Source organism: Rhea pennata, chromosome 2 (assembly GCF_028389875.1).
Source record: "Rhea pennata isolate bPtePen1 chromosome 2, bPtePen1.pri, whole genome shotgun sequence".
Taxonomy (NCBI): Eukaryota; Metazoa; Chordata; class Aves; order Rheiformes; family Rheidae; genus Rhea; species Rhea pennata.
The window spans coordinates 114,017,880-114,035,094 of record NC_084664.1 but is presented as its reverse complement, the minus strand read 5'-3'; the positions used below and the strand labels follow the sequence as shown (position 1 = coordinate 114,035,094).

Genomic DNA, 17,215 nt, shown 5'->3' with positions numbered 1-17,215 from the left:
GGGTGTGCACAACATAAAGTTATGCCGAAGCAGGATTAAGCCTGTAGATCCTGTGAGGCATCTTTGAATGAATAACAGATGAAGAACAGTTAAATGTCTAAAATTCTGGTTTTACTGAGATTAACAATAAAATTTCCATAAATTTCAGTGAAATCACAACAAACTACTATATCATTAATGTGCATACTATAACACTTCATTTCTATGTGACATAGTTTTATGTCAGGTATGCTGAGTTTAAGGCAGGATTTTAGGAATGCAAGCGAATGAAAATACTTTCACTGAAGTGCCAACATAAAAACAGATCTATTGTAATGATCAGAAAATCTGCAATTCCACAGAACATCAATTACCTGAAGTTTGTCCATACTCTGTTTTCTAGAGCCTATCAGGTGTATACAATCTATATCAATTATTTTCATTTTGGTGGGAAACTATTAATAAAATACTGTAATACATGAGAGAAAAATCTTGGAGAGCTGTTTAATTTGCCTTCATAGAAACTGTACAGACAGACTTGCCTGTGGATGGTGATTATGCCATGGATTTATGTAAGAAGGTTGGTTAATGTTACCAGAAGACATTTCTAGCTTGCCAAGAGAAACAAAGCAAGATAGCGAGGGAACTGGAAACGACAGGTAAAGACTAAGGAACAGCCATTTGTGCAAACATGGGTCTCTTTGTAGCATGGAAACAGAGGAAAAAGGTTCGTCTTGTGTTTGTGCACAAGAGAGCACGGTAGCAGAGGCAGGAAGGAAGAGCAGTTCATGGCTGAGCGGCACCGGCATGAGTGACACCAGCCTGGTGACTGCTCAGGTGGCTTCTTGGAAGTGCTTGGGCAGCGGAAGCTAGGACCTAAGGAGTTCAGCTCCCGAAAACCAAAATGAGGTAGCTGATCTAACAGAGCCTGAGGCCATTAGGACAGCTGGGCCTCATTTGGAGTTCAAGGGAGATGATGGGGGGGGGGGGGGGGAGGAGGAGGAGGAGGCGGCTGCAGCTGCCTCTGCAGGGATAGGGGAGCTGTAGAGACCCTGACTGCAAGCTGTTCTCCAGTGGCGCTTGTTTAATTCTGTTGCAGATTCCCCAAAAGCCAAGAGCACCATTTCAAGACATTAACACCTTAGCATTTCTGCTTTTGAATCTACCTATGAATGTCAGGTTCAATTAGGAAGAATTTTTTTTTCCTCCTCCTAGTGCACGTGGTAGACACCTTGCAGTGAGTGGACCACAGCACTGGCATAAGAGGCACCAGCAACAACAGTAGCATGTTGTTATACACTTTTATTATGTGTTTTAAGAACGATGTTTTTTGAGGGCGCAGCAAAGAATCTGGAGGAAAAATAAAGTAGTGCCATTTGAAGGGAAGGAAGAAAGGGGAAAGAACATTTCTTTGTAATCAAAATGTGTACCTATCTGCATTAAAATGCGACAGAAAATAATGATTTAATATAACTAAATTAGCATTCATTGTTTAAAATATATATATATATATATAATATTTTATCTCCACATGAAATTATTCCACATTCCTATATGAGGCCATTTGGTTAAAAAAAATAGTAGTGCTTTCTGGAGTGAAATTAAGGCAAGTGCTCCCTAGAATCCTTAATATTTGATGTCAGGTGAGTGGGCTCTGGGGGATGTGGGAAAGACGGACAATGTTTAGTGCAATGAGGACTATCTGACAGCGTCCGAGAGAAGATGGAGTTGGACTTGATTGTGGAATTCCTCTCCTTGCTCCCATTCTTATTTTCCTGTTGTCAACACCGACCCATCAGATCTCACCGTAACACCCCCTGCCCTGTACCCAGTCCCACTGCACTCAGCTGTGGGGCTGCTCCAGAGCCTGGAGTGAGCCACTCATTTGAATGAGCCAATACACTCGAATGTTTCTCACTGGCAAGGGCTTTGAACTGGGGGCAAACTGTATCCATACATTCATTAAATGCAGCTCCTTCAGTACAGAGTTTGCTAGATTCCTGGAGACTAGCCACTTGCACATCTTTAAAGCATCATCCCAACCCTTACCTTTCTTTTTACACGCACCACTGAGTATGTTACATAATTGAAAGCTACCTTTTGTATTCGAATCTTCACAGATGAGGTCTGCAGTCTACTCTTCTTAGCAATCCTTTCAGCTCTGGCTTACACTGGACAAGGACATGCATATTCTATAACCACATTACGTAGAGTATATGTATACAGTAAGATTTGCTGTTATATTATCTCTTACTACCCACCAAGGAAGAACCTTTTGGTTTGGTAACAGTCACTCTTCAGGTTTCCCACTTCTTTATCTCACCAACATTGCCTTCCTGGTAAGGCAGGCAATTTTTATTTCACATCCTTAAAACTCTAACTGGAGAAAAGCACAAAATTAAGTAAGTGCAAAATGGAAGCAATATAACGTAAAATTTCAGAGAAAACTGATTCTTAGCACTGGATTGCTTAGCTGGGCGGTGAAGGTCACAGGGAAATTCTAATGGCTCTTTCAACCCCAGAAGCTGACCTGACAAGGAAGTCTCATCAGTTCAAGCAAATAATCCTATCCTGTGCTGTCATCCAGGTTTCAAAAGGTTTACGCAGAAACACGATACTGGATGTTCAAGAAGAAACAGTACCCAGCTTCTTCACAGTGCCAGCAGACTCTGCAATGCTGTAAGCACAGTGAACACTAACCAGTGGGGTGAACTCACTCAAGTAAGAAAAAAATAGGTGAGCGTGGTCCTACACATAGCTAGGAAAGCAGCCCTGGGAAGCGCATTGTTACCCGATAACTCTGTGGAGTAAAACTACGCACTGAGTTGACGACTCAGCTACTGAAAATATAATCAGATCTCTCTGTATACCAGATACCACATATTTGGCCTCCAGGTGGGTCATGACCCTAGAGACTTTAAAGGAGAGGAACTGAACTGGAGGATGCGGGAGGGGGTTAGTGATGTTGTTATGGCTTAAAGCAATTTCACAATTACCTGATAGTGAATGATGAATCTGATGCAAACAGCCTCCATTAAGTTGGCTCTATCAAGTCCTTACTTTGTGTTTAACCTAATGATGTAATTGTATTCTTCAAAACACAATCTGAGTTCTGATCTGACCTAACCCCGCAGAAAAGTTCCCCTTCAAAGGGAAAGAAAGCAAGTTCCTTGACAAAGGCACTGCTGAGACCAAAACAGCTTCTGTATCTCAAAGGGTCATCTTGGGCAAAGAGACACCAGGCAACTATTTATACTGTAAAATTGTTTGGGAACTTGTTGTTTCAGCTACTTCAAGCATTTTCTATTATTTATCTCATCCCTATTGATGTATTTAGAGTGGGCTTTTTTCCTTCATTTAGGGCATCATTAGGATTTATCATGCACATGCATACAGCAGAAACGATTACAGCAACAACAACATATATACACACACACACAAATTAAAAGCATAGACTTCAAAGTCAAAAGTATACATAAATAAGTATATATGAACCATTCATAGGGGGGAGACTTGCAGAGGAGTCAATGCAAGAGTGCAAGATCCATTCTCATCAGACTCCCCTATCTCATAACCTCTGCAAGATTCTCCCATCTCCCCCAAGCCCTTTCAAGATGGTAAGTTTCTCATTTTGTTTTTTTCCCATGTTAGGGGTATTCAAACCTAATTGTAAAGGAGTTTAGGATCTTATTATTGGAGAGTGACAGATAAGTAATTCACCCACAAAGTCTTCCCAGGAAAAATGCATAATTTGTTCATACTGACTCTATTTATAGTAGAGTTTCCTTTCATTTTTAAGTTTTCCATTTATTTTGAAGAAAATACTGATAAGATCCAACAACATTCAGAATCTAGTCTTTTAGCCCAGTATCATCATTACTGTGTCTGAGTGAGGGAAGGGAAATACCAAGACCACTTATTTTTTCCTGACAAGGTTCCTCCTCTTGTTATTCAATTAATAATGTCTGTATTTGGAGTATTGCATCAGATTACCTGGGGTGTGGACAGTTTCTTGGACAGATAAATTGATCCACCATTCTGCATCTAGTGCTGATGTGTAAAAGGGTAACTGTTTCGCCATGACGTGAAAGAGAAAGCAAACCACATCAGGTGGGGCTAATACGGATGCTGCTGTACTCCCACCAGCATCCTAAGACTATATCTATACTCTTCAATGGTATAAACCAGCAGTGATAGAGCACCAAGGCTGAAAAAGAACAACCACCAAGAAACAGAAGATGAAACTCAATCCCATCTCTTTTATTTAAAACTGAAAATGTCTCTTTAGATCTTTCTACATTATTATTTACCAAAAAGTACAAATAAAGAGCTTACAATTGCAATCCAACACAGAATATACTGCAAGATAGTATGTTGCAAGAAGTCAAGTTTTACTATAGGTCAGTAGTTGAGGTCAGCATTTGTGTTTACTGCTTAACATTGTACATTTTCCTTCATCTTTTAAATATTTTGACAAAACTCTCCCACAATCTCTAAATGTAATTTGTTACAAGTCTGAAGTTTTAAAACGTTATTGCAAAGTTAGTGTGGTTAGACTCAAATTACATAAAATGGACAACATTCAGAATTCTTACCCTCAAACTGGAACAAAAAATCATAACAAGATTTCTGTATCTCATATTTTGTGAGGAGAGCTATAGAAAACTTGCATAGACTTTACATTTCTTCAGTTTAAGAGTCCCCACTCAGAAAGCAAATGCGACATTCCAGGTGTTCTGTACTCTTACAACACAATATGAGAAGGGAACTTAAAGAATCACTGCACTTGGGATGCTGAATATTCGAGTCATCTCTAGTGAAGACTGAGATGATTTAGGGATTATGCATTTAGGGATTATGCCAAACTTCATTCAGTGTAATTTCTTCATTAAAGTGCTACAACAAACAGATGAAAGGAAACATTTAACTTCACTACTTAATTTACACGAACTCACCTACAGTGATTACACAGTATGCAAAACTGCGGAGGAATGAGTTCTATGGATAAATAAGGCAATGGTAGAAGAATTTAAGGCAATGTACTGTCTATATGAAAATGGAAAAATACATGAAAAAGAACTATAAAAAGACTGGAACATTAACGGAGCAAAATTGTATCTGATAACACTTAGAGGGCTACTCAGAATCAAAGAAAATCCTTTGACTACGGGCTTTACATACATATCTAGTTTTCATGTGCAAAGAATGTCTTATACACAAAAATGCTCATAAACAAATGTGTATGTTGTTACCATGCACATGCACACATACAATAGCCCTTTTACTGTCATTAATTTACGCACAGACATCTGTTCACATAACATCTCACTCCAACAAAAGCAAATACACTACTACTTAATTATTCCCCCAACCTTCCTGTGGTGGAAAAATGAACCTAATTAAAAACTACAAGTAAACTGTATTTTGTATTTGTAATTAAAAAAAAAAGATATTTTCTATTCTTCCCATTACATTCCTTGATGGTTCAGGGCAAGGTCAGCAGTACAGATTTGTTGACAATGACAGGAAGTCAAACAACAAGAAATTTGACCATAAAAGCTATTAAAGAGAGAAGAGTAAAAATTAAATTGCCAGTAATAAAAAAAAGCAATGCTCAGCAGTAGGTAGCCATGAATGAGAAGATTATACAGTAGAGTATGAGCCTTAAAAAGAATAAGCCTACATCCCTCATGACACGGAAGCTTTCAAAAGGTACCTATATTGATTTAACCCATTCTGATTACTTTTTTTAAAGCCCTTTTAAATGATGTTATGAAATAAGAAGGTAAGTTACTGTGAATGTTTCCTAGGGTTTTTTTAAATTCATTTGAGGAAGGGTGGAAGCTGGAGCAAATCCTCTTATGCTGCTAGGATCTCTGACAATATACAAAGTAACATTAATATTTTCAACAGCAGTATATTTTCTCTTTTCTCCCAACAGAAAAGCCATCAGAAAGGAAAAAAAGTAATATTACCCACCCTACAAATCCAGCTTTTCCTTTTGAATTTTGCTAATGCTGGAAGACTTTAATGTCTTAAAAGTACGTACTCACACTTGGATGCTCACACACTGATTGTGGAGGCTGCAGAAATAAATCACTCAAGAGCACTTTTTTCATAACCTCATCCCGGCTCCTTAAAACAAGCATGCTCCTACATTGCTTTCCCCATTTATGTTCTCTCCCCTGAGTCAACAGGGCTATTAACCACATTATTATTGCCATTGCAATGCAGCTTTGCCAGTAATAGCACTTAATTCCAACTCGAGAATCAGGGCATATTTTTGCTATGTAGTTTTGATTCTGCAATTAGTTGCAAACATAAATTAAGATTTACTCACCCAGCAGCTTAGGGTGTTAGTACAATCAGGAAAGGTAAGTGGTCAAATCCCTCCAGCCACCATCAGTCACACACAGACACTACATTTGTTTTATCTGCTAAGTGGTGAATTTAACGACAGTTTGAATAACTGTAACTGCACATAGCATTTGGCAGCTGAAATATTTTTGTGAGTCTAAATAGGTATCCAAATTCACATATTCAAAATCAGTACTTCTTCCCAAACATAAGACTTCTACTGAAACTTATCTTCATATACTTTTCATATGTAAATGTTCTACTACAAGTTCCTGACTGTAAGTTAACTAACAAATTTATTTAGTAATAAAATATAAAACTACTTAGAACTATGACAGACAAAATGCATTTATGTAGTTTTGAATTATTAATACTCTGAAATTCATCTTCAGAGATATATCAGCTACCTAATTTAAAGCTGTGGTTTTATGCAGATATAAAGTTATTTTCAGTGGAATACTATCTATTATTACCCTCTTTGGTAAAAACTGTAGGCATATTTCTAAAATTTCCATGACTGGGAAACTCAATGAACAGTCCTGTCACATCTTTTCAAGTAAGAAAAAAAAATTACATATCCACATTTCTCAACAATTGCAATATTGGTAACTATTGCTGTTTGTTTTAATGAAGTACGTATTTTTCCTTTGAGGTGCTGATTCTATCCTGACAATGTCAAAGGGAAACTTGCCAGTGGTTATAGAAGAGCAGTATAATGAGATAAAAGTAGAACATAAATGATTGCATCTCAAGCTGCGCTGCTAGTTAAAATTAAAGGAAAGATGATCAAATAAACACGTGACCTGATTACATAGGAGTTGAACATCCACCTGCAAGCTCAAGCATCATTTTAATGTCACATCCACCAATTCTGTGATCAAGCTGCACTCGGGATGCTGAATAGCTTGCCTAACCAAGAATATCAGATGAAGCTAATGATAGCAATGTATTTTTCAACGATGCAGTGTGCTCAACTTGTTAGTAATTATTATTCATTTTTTCCCCTGCATATCCTTTCTCCATACTTCCCATGGTCTGCATTGAGATCTCAATCCTGTTAATATACACTCATCTACTTAGTGCTGTTTACTGTTTTCAGCAAGACCATGCAGTGAGACTATGCACTATGGCTTAGCAGACCATGTGTGTAAACTATTTTAAGTCCTCAGGCTGCAAAAATCTAAGTTTTAAGAATGGAGATTATGCTATTCAGTTGTTGCATGCACAAGCTGGCATTAACATAGGAACATACGCAAACACACTGCTTGACAGACTTTTTTTTTAATTAAGAATACTAATCAAGATGATACTATTTGATACAGAAGCAGCACAAGAAATTCACTACAAAGCTACAGAAAAGAGAAGCTAAAACAATCCATTCCGGCACATACTTCAACATCAGATTGCACAGTATTAAATAAACTTTTTTTGTAAAAATCATCCTAGGTACTCTACATCTGCACTAAGAGACTTCCCCCCACACAAACACACACACACTCTTCTCTTTCTTTCTTTCTCTCTCTCTTTTTTTTTTTTTTTTTTTTTTTTGAGGATGTGCTAGCTACTAAGGGAGAGAACAAGATCCTTACTGGCAGGTAATAATAATAAAAAAAAAAAACACTGAATCTTGCAGAAATATTACTTATTCTGAAAATTCTTAACTCCAACAGCATGCACTAAATTACACTATTAAAAAAAACTTTCTGAATGTTGAACATAAAGGATAGTACAAATTACATTGGCTCTTAAAACTTTCCAGAGACAATCCTACCTTTGAAGAATATTCAATCAGTGTTTTATCAAAAAAATATATAAAATTACCTATCTTATCCGGTGTCTGTTCTGATTTGTGGCAGCTATAACACACTCAAAATAAAGTACTACAGTAAGATTAGGTAAACTTGGTCCTTTCTTTTGTTGTAGGTAACCTTTTCTCCCTCTCTGTAAAGACGGCAGAGCTTGGAGATGGGGAGCAAGCAGTTCTCCAAATACGCAACCTGAATATCATTTCGCAATCACTCTTTTACTGGGGTTTTTATCTTGGAAAATGCAAGGTCTCTGCAGCCAGAGCATGGCTGTGATGCAGTACAAATGGGAACAAACTGCATCCAAGAACCTGACAAGCTTTGTTTCCTCATTTCTCTCAACTGCAAAGTGCACAATCCTGCCAAGAGCGCCATCAACTTTTGTTCTTTCCTGTCTCTAAAAAGAATATTAGACAAATCCATAACAGATTTCTAGATTAAAATGTAAAATATAATCAAGGAGTAATAAAGCATGTCTTAAGAAATCAAACACTCTTGGACAAAAGAAAGCTAGCTGGGCTGTTGGCTTCTTCCAAAAGACAACTGTTCACCTCTTTAAAGCCTTGTCTGAAAACAACATAAGTCTGAAAAAATAGGGCTCGTTGTTTTTATAAGGCTTGTAAATAGTTATCCCTAGAAAATGCATCAACAAATGTAGAAACAAAACCTTCTTCCTTTGGCTAAGAGGTTGTGCCAGAAAGTTTATAAAGTTTATTCAGAGTGCATCCCTTCTTCAGAATTAATCAGAAAAGATTCTTTTCAAAAAGATCAAGATACCGATTTTTTTCTAATCTGAACTCTGAATATGTTTTAAGAAGGAACAGAACAAATCATTTTCTCTCAAACTCGTTTGCAATCTATAGATCAACAAGCACATTTAACAAATTATTCTTCTGCATTCACTATAACAAGCAGTGAAGAGACAAAAAATAAAGTAAGATGCTTTCATAGCTGCTTCTATGAAAAAGACAATGCACTAAGCAAACAAGGAAATCATGTACAAGCCAAAATCATAGCAACCAGCTAAACTTATAATATTAAGTTTAATGATGCATGGATAATTCTTTCTGACTTGCCTCCACTGCCAAGAAATAGTGTCTATGTTGCCATAAAATTTCAATTAAAAAAAAAGAAAAATTCAGCAAGTGTTTCTGATTGAAGTTCATTTCCACTAAAATTCTAAGTGCTTTGTAGATTTTTTTCGTTTTCCTTTTATGTAACATGTGTTTATCATGTGTTAAAGCTGACTCTTTACTTTCTCCCCTTCCCAGAATACCACAAATTCTTCTGTAAAATAAACAAAGCTCAATCAAGAATCTCTGAAATTACCAGAGGCAACTGTTGGAGATCAAATATGCAAATCACAAAAAAGGCCTTCTGCAATATCCAAGCTTTGACTAAAGATGAAATTTTCAACCAAGGCAATCAACAGAATAAAACATAAACGGCATGCTTAGGGATCTTTCCAAAAAGTATAAACTGTGACACTCCAGCTACCATTTCTAGATATGGTTTCCTTAGGAATCCCAGTAAGTATCTGTAGGAGTCTTTTTGTACACCGACTTAAGTCTGATAAAGAAAAATCCTTACCTAAAAGAGAAATGCAAAACTTCAAAATTACAGATTATTAATCTTTAATAGGAGAAGAAAATAATTTCCTATTTCTAATGTTTATATTTGTTCTGTAACATAGCTCACCATTGTCTACAGTATCTTGCATATGGCAGCTCTATCTTGTAAGAAGAGAAAATAATAATACCTTACTTATTGCAGACAGTAGATGTGCTTATCTACCTGCTTTTTAACCAAAAGGAAATGTCTCAATGATGTTTACTAATTGGACTTAATTTACTCACAATAAACATACTAGCAGAGGTAGTCTTGATTCCCAAAGCCGCTGTTACGACTTAGGGAGTCAATAATACAAAAAATTCACAGGTTCTATGCTCTTCTTGAGGGCATACATATAAAACTTCCAGTGAATATTGGCATTTGGCCTGAGAAAAATAGCTCTTACTATATTTTTCTGTGACTCTTGCTACAGTAGAATATAAATAATATGTATAAATTTCTCACTGTGGTCTAAAATTCACTCGACAAGAACTGATAAATACTTTATGTACAGAACAATTTTCTCCAGTAGATGAGGAAGAAAACCCTTAAAAATCCACATATCTCTAGCTTATATATTTTAAATAAATAAATTATAGGATTACAAACAAAATTAAGTATTCTAGCTCAAATACATATTTCTCCAATCAAGCAGTTTAACTATATAGCTTATTTTAAATGTCCCTTAATTCCATATAGATACACGTATAAGATGTGACATTCAGATTTATAGACATAAAGTTATAAACAAGACAAAGATGTCTCATGTAGTTTCTATGGCAAAAATCAGTCCAATTCATTGATAAATAAAGGGTCTTAATTCTTTCTTCTTTTATTGCAAAAGAATAATTCTTTATCAGCAAAAGAATTAAGCTGAAGGAGGTAACAGCCTGGAAAGTCAAAGTTAAGGCCTTACCTTCCATGTCTATCTAACCTATCTGTCAGCTCCCTTGTGTCTCCCCTAAACACACACGCTATCATTTCCTGATGAGTTTAGAACGGGTTAATCAGGAGAATTTCAAGACGTGTCACTTCTGTAGCAATCTGAGTGCTATACAAACATCTTCTGTGTTCAGTAGGTGATTTGTATTTTAACAGGTTTATCCATTTCCAGCTTATTATTAAAGGCGCATATCTAAAGAGTTTAAATTGAAGCTCTTTGGAGACTTTTATTTTTGCAAAAAAGTTTGTTTAAAAATAGGCAAATAAAGCAAAAAAAGAATTGTCTGTCAACTTTTTTGCTCATTATTTTTTCCTCGAAAATTATGCTGTTTATTCCCACTACGCTCTTTTTAAGGCGTTCTTTAAAAGAACGCAATGAAACACTAGGTTAGTTACTATAAAAATGCTACCACCCTTGGCTCTAAAGTATCTTCTCCTTCTTAATGTGACAAGCACTGGTTGCCTAAGGCCACAGGGCCAAAGAGTCTGGGACCCTGGCCTGCATCCTGCAGCAACTTCCCCCCCCCCCCCAAAGAAAAACAAAAACCACTGAATCTTTTCTGCCACGTTCCCAGTCCTCTCCCCGTGACTTCTTGTGAAGACAGCCTTTATTACATTTCCTTTCTTATTTACATGGTCTTGGCTCTGACATTGATTTCTTATCTATGACAAATGTTAAGAGTTAATCTGTGGCTCTAAAGAAAGATAATGCTAAACTAATTATAGGCATCAATTACTCAAAAAACCTTTAAAAATTTATGTAAGCATTACAGTAAGAGCAGCAAAAACTGCTCAAGACCAGCAGAAAACATTTTTTTCCAACCATTAATGAGCAAGCATTAGCAGATTAAAAGAAGCAATAATTCAGACAAGGCAGATTTCTGATAATCTAAAGTGAGTTTATCAGGAAATAGAGTAACTGGGCTAGCGCATCTCCCTAAGGGATGAAGTCTTTTAAGGGGTTTGTTTGTTTGGTTTTTACTTTTTCAAGTATTTTGTTCATGCTCTCATTTTTTTTAGGATCAAAGATGAAAGTTCAGAAATCTTTCTGGATACAGAATGATTAAAATGATAAACATTTGGGAAACCAAAGTACACTTCTACTCTAACCGTCCTTTCAGACCTGCATTGACTGCACTATAATAGCTGCCAACATTTGGTAAGGATTAGCCTTTCACTGAGACAAAAGGAGGCATTCCTGCGCTAAATCAGCACTTTTTGCCATCAGACTCATAAAACCTTTTCACAACACAAGATTTTCAAGAGAATCCTTTAAGGTTTTAGGATGCTGCTCCTTTTACTAAGTAACAAAATACACCCCAGGGTGTCTCACGGACCGCACTCGGCTGTCCTTTGACCTCCGCAATTGTTTTGCCTCACTTCAGGGCCGCAGAACCAGCCTCCCCCCTCCGGCAGGCTCATGTGGCTTCCTCCGAGCACCTGGCAGAGCAAAACGCCAGAGGTTCCCCCGCTCTTCCAGGCTTCCACTATGTTCCAGATGTTGCCAGCTTCGGTGAGCCCCGAGTAGCGCTCGGAGCCTGCACTGTGGCAATGACCCCCTTGCGCTGCTGGGCCTCCGCGCTGCCCTTGCCCCAGGGATACAACAGGTCATAAAACAGGAATAGCTCTTCAGCCTCCTGGGCACACTGGCCGCTTAAATGCGGCAAGAAACCACGCGAGCCCAATATTCTGCACCGTGACAGGCCTCCCCCACCTACAAAGTCAGAGGAACACTTGCAGGAATCTCAGTGTGAAGCACAAATCCTTCTTACATCCATCTTCCATTTGTTTTAAACCCTTTGAGAGAACAAACAAACATCAACCCATCAAGCACATAAAACATATTTAACTAGTAGTTTAGGTATTTGCACTACTTCTAGGCAATACATCAAAAGAAAATTGTTAAGTCATTAAATAACGGAGTTGACCTAATTATGCATATGCAAAGAAACAACAGAAGTATAGATCAATTCTCTTCAGTGAAGTTTTTTAAATTATATGATCTAGACTTCCAAGATTTTTGGAGAATGTAGAATAGGCAGGTAACCAAAGCAAAAATAAAGCTTATTTACAGTCCACAGTGTTCTTAAAATGCAATCAATAGAAATGAAGACACAGACGTTGAACAGAAACATACCATGTATTCTCTGCTAGGAAGGGCAAGTACAGTACCTTCTCAGACTCCTTTTAACCTGTCTGAAATGCAGTCATGATTAAGGGATGCAGCTAAGAGTTTGTGAAGCCTTGCTGCTAAGTTGCTAAAGCTCTTGAACACCTGAAAAATAAGAAGGAAGAAACAAGTTAAATGACTCACAGCAGCATATAGTTCAAAAGCCAACAAAACCTGCCTACCAAAATCTGAACCAGGAGGGCCACACAGTGGGCTCAGATCACTCCTGTCTCTAATGCATTTATTTAAGGTTCCTAAAGTATTTTCGTTTCTGTGTGCAAACTGACTAGGAATTTTTAAAATTCCGAGTTCAAGCTGCATTGCATTTCCTCTATATTCTACCAGAAGAAAAGTAGAAGTTTGTTACAGTATCTGTAAGTTTTTGGTAGTGAAGAAGATGGATGAAGTATTAGGAATTCAGTACATCAATATGAGAAAATTATTCAGAACAGAAGCACCAAAACCTAATGATAATGTAGAAATAATTATTCTACTACCAGATTAAAAATAAAACTAAATGGGGGAGTGGATATCTGCTTTAAACTAGAGATTAGTGTTCAGAATGAAGTCAGGATTTGCTCTCCAATCTGACATCTCATAAAAGAATTTTAGTGAAAACACTTGTAATAGAAATCAAGCTCATAAAAGAGAAGGTACTTGAACTGCCCAAAAGAATGACAACACTGTAGCAAGTAGCAAGCAGAGCAGCAAAGCAGCAACTTTTAAAATATTTAGGCTGTATGAAACAGTAATCAACATCAGTAAAGGCTTTCACTTATCATCGACCGAACTTTGACAAGATTTTCTTAGGCATACAACCTAGTTCATTTTCTTAAAAAAAATGGGTAACATTTTGGCAAAAGATTTGAAGGAATTCTCCCTATTAATCACAAATGGGATTTTAGGCTTAAAGCTGGTACCCCAGTTTTGGCCCTCTTGGCAAAAGCAGACTATGCCTGTTTCAGAAATACATCCGTTGTTCAAATCCAGATTTTAAAACTAAAAGCAGTATAGCTTTAAGCTTTTTCCTCCTCCCAGCTTTAAATACAGTCAATTTAAGGAAGTAATTATAACCCTTACCACTTAATAGGAAAAGGCTTTGATTTAGGATTTGTGTGTTACGAGGAAAGCCATTTAAACAACTCTATTCCCAGGGACCACTGATGTTACCCTGAGCTCCGCATCCCTGCCATGCTACTAACAGTAAATCTATCACAGATGGTCAACAAGGTTAACACATGCTGCTTCTGACCAAACTGTAAGGCTCTGCAAAGGCTTTAATGATTTCAGAACGTCAGTAATCCAATTCCTACAGCTCCCGGGTCTGAAATTGCTATTTTTCGGACACGTGCTGAACATTTCACCTGCTAGTAATGACATTTTTGTATTTTCTTCTAATTACACTCAAAGCTAAGACCTTTGGCCCTAGGCCACAGACCTCTATTCAGACTGCACACATTCTCTTAAACGCCCTGATCCTTTGTTGTCACTCTTAGTCTTTCATCTATTATTTACATCCATTGAGAAGAGAGATACTCTACCATTTGTGAAGCTTTAAAGCTTCTAATCATCTTAATTTCTTCGCCTTTCAGCCAGTGCTTCCCTTCATGGGCCAATGCCAACAGTGTGACAAAATAATTTTTCAAGTCAAGATCCTCCTGGACCCTTCCCAAACCTTGACACGTACTGGGCTTGTCTGTAAGCGTCTTGTTCCTTTCTGGCTGCCTTTGCAAATCAGACCTTAGCTCAGTTTTGGGGCGCATGGGGTTGTTTTTAGTAATTTTGGATGAGATTTTTTGGTTTTGAGGTTATGAGTGGTTTGTTTTGTTTTGTTTTTTTCAACACACCTATTTTTTCCACTAAAACGTCTAGTTCAATTAGTCCAGGTAAGTCAGAGAGATACTGCTCTACATCTTCCCTGTTTTAAAAACATAAAGCACGCTTTGAAATAAACACTTAAGAATTTTAAGAGTTCACTGAATTCCCAAAAGCAAAACTACCAGTATGCTAAATTTTGATTTCAAACCTTTACAAAACCACCCAGTACTGGAAGATTTTCCACAATAATCAAGAAACACAAAACATCAGAAACTCTTTTTCTGATTATTGGCTGTGTTAGTTCGTCTTAGCCTTACAACACAGTATAACAAGAGTAAAATTTCTTTTGCTCTTTTTGGATAACATCCTTCTAGTCCTCTCCTGTTTGCAAATGAAATACAAAAGCAAATCAACAGCATTTTTACCAAGACACAAAAGGCCTCCTCAGAAAACAAAAGCCACCAATCTTAGTTTCCAAGACGTGGGATATGATAACATGTGATCCATCTTGGCTCTTTCTTCCACTATTGCCTGGCTTACTTTTGATTTCTAACAGTGTTTCCTTGTTGTCTGACCCCTCTGAAGACCCCAACCCCCTTGTCCTTTCTTATTTTCACCATTTGCTTCAACCAGCAGTTCACTCGAGACTCATCCATCTTACAATGCCTAAAGTGACAGATGCTCTTACGAATGACCATACTGCTGAGTGAACAAAAGATAACATCACCTCTACGAACTCGGGGAGAAATACAACTCCAGCCCTAAGACAGGGCTGTCCTGACGGACACAGCACCATAAACCTCTCTCAAGTGAAAAAAAGAAAAACAATTGCAAAGAAAAGGAATCTGACACAATCAAAGGCTGAAGAGAGTACTCTTTTTGTTGTAGCTGCAGTTGGTGGTGTTGATGGTCTTTACTTGTTTTTCTTTTTCTTTAACACCCCACGGAAGAATTTTTTTAGAATTTACTTATAATAAAGTAAATGGGCATAGACAGAATGGAAATATTTCATGCACTCTCTCAAAAATCCTACAGAATTTAACAGAGAAAGACGACACTTCTAACACTTTAAACACCATGTTACACAAGTCCTTAGCCAAAATTTAACCATTACTTCATTAAAATCAACACACCCTACAGACCAGTTGCTCAGTTAATTTTTAGAGGGATCTATAATTATAATACAAACACATGTACTTGATGAATAAACAGTGTAACTGCAGTAAGACTATTTTAATGTCACAGGTGCTTGATAAATCTGTAATTTGCAAATAACAGCTCCACAGTGTTTTGGCATTTTAGCACACAACATTTAAAATAGTTTTTAAAAGTGAGTGATAAGTTTTCCAACTAAAACCCACATACCATTCTATGGAACAAAGATCTACATCCTATACCTAAGACTGAAGCAAAAGCTTCTGACTCAAAATGTGCCCAGAACTCCTTACCCAATCTGCAGAATGGGACATCTTGGAGACAGAGAAGGAGTTCTGGGTCATACTATAAATCTTTTTAAGTAACAAATAAAAGGTCATATTAACATCTCTCAGCAACATACTAGCAAAAGCAATGCCACAAATGCTGGAAAACCTTTCTCAGCAGTAAAAAAAAGAAAGAAAAAAAAGGAGGGGGTGAGGGCAAGAAGCCTGCATGCAAAGATATCCCTTCTCTCAGCACAGTTTCAGGCTCTCAGGTTCAGTTTTCAAACACTACAGTAGGCAATGACTGCTTCCTGTATGTCAGATTGACAGCATGCGAGCTAGAGACATAGAACAAAGACCAAGATGGGGGGGCCTATTAACCTACCATCATCTGCTCAACATGGTGAGTTCTCTCAGACATTATATGTGTGTCTTCACCATATTTATTAATTGTTCTGCAACTGGTGTCTCAACACACCAGCTACAGAGAGAAACAATAAAATCAGAAAGTTGAAGCCAGGAGCACCTCCATAAATCTCATGTTCTTTTACAAAGTGATACGTGCCAGACATTGTGCAATGTTTAGTGTTTTTTTTAAAAACAAAAAAAACTTTAATCAGAAAAAGAGATCCAGTAGTTTAGAGAATCAGTAACACCAGAAACCACTATAATAATGCCTTGAGTAAAAAGGAAAGAAAGATGTTACAATTTCAGGTTCTTGTCCTGATCTGGAATCTCTTTATCGCACTCTTATTACCAACCTGTATCTACAGCTTTGTAGTTTGAGAAGTAGGCTACAAGTACACAATCTTTAACACAGTTGATTTTCCCGTAGCATGCCATACAATACCATTTTGAATATCCAATCTAAATTAATAAATAGTCAAGTTTGGGCCTTCCTGCAGAAGAACCAGGCTCCATCCGTTGGGGATCCCCACTCTGGGCTCCATGCAACTTTCAGATCCTTCATAATGTCCCATTTTCCAATTTAATTGGGGAAAATACTTGCATGAAGGAAAGTCAACAGAGGATAATTACTGGTACGCTACTGGAAAGAGATGTACGTGGAGAAGACTGCTTTCCACTTCGCTTCCCAGCCAGCTTAGTCCATG

General features: G+C 37.3%; 1 protein-coding gene across 1 annotated transcript in view; it reads right to left on the bottom strand.

Moving 5' to 3' along the window:
• The window catches only part of GREB1L (GREB1 like retinoic acid receptor coactivator), an 80,217-nt gene extending 67,263 nt beyond the window's left edge, over window positions 1-12,954 (bottom strand). Inside the window, exon 1 of the mRNA XM_062570213.1 lies at window positions 12,867-12,954. The gene's annotated coding sequence lies outside the window, so the exon portion shown is untranslated. The remainder of the gene's footprint in view (window positions 1-12,866) is intronic.
• Between the last annotated feature and the right edge of the window lie 4,261 nt (window positions 12,955-17,215).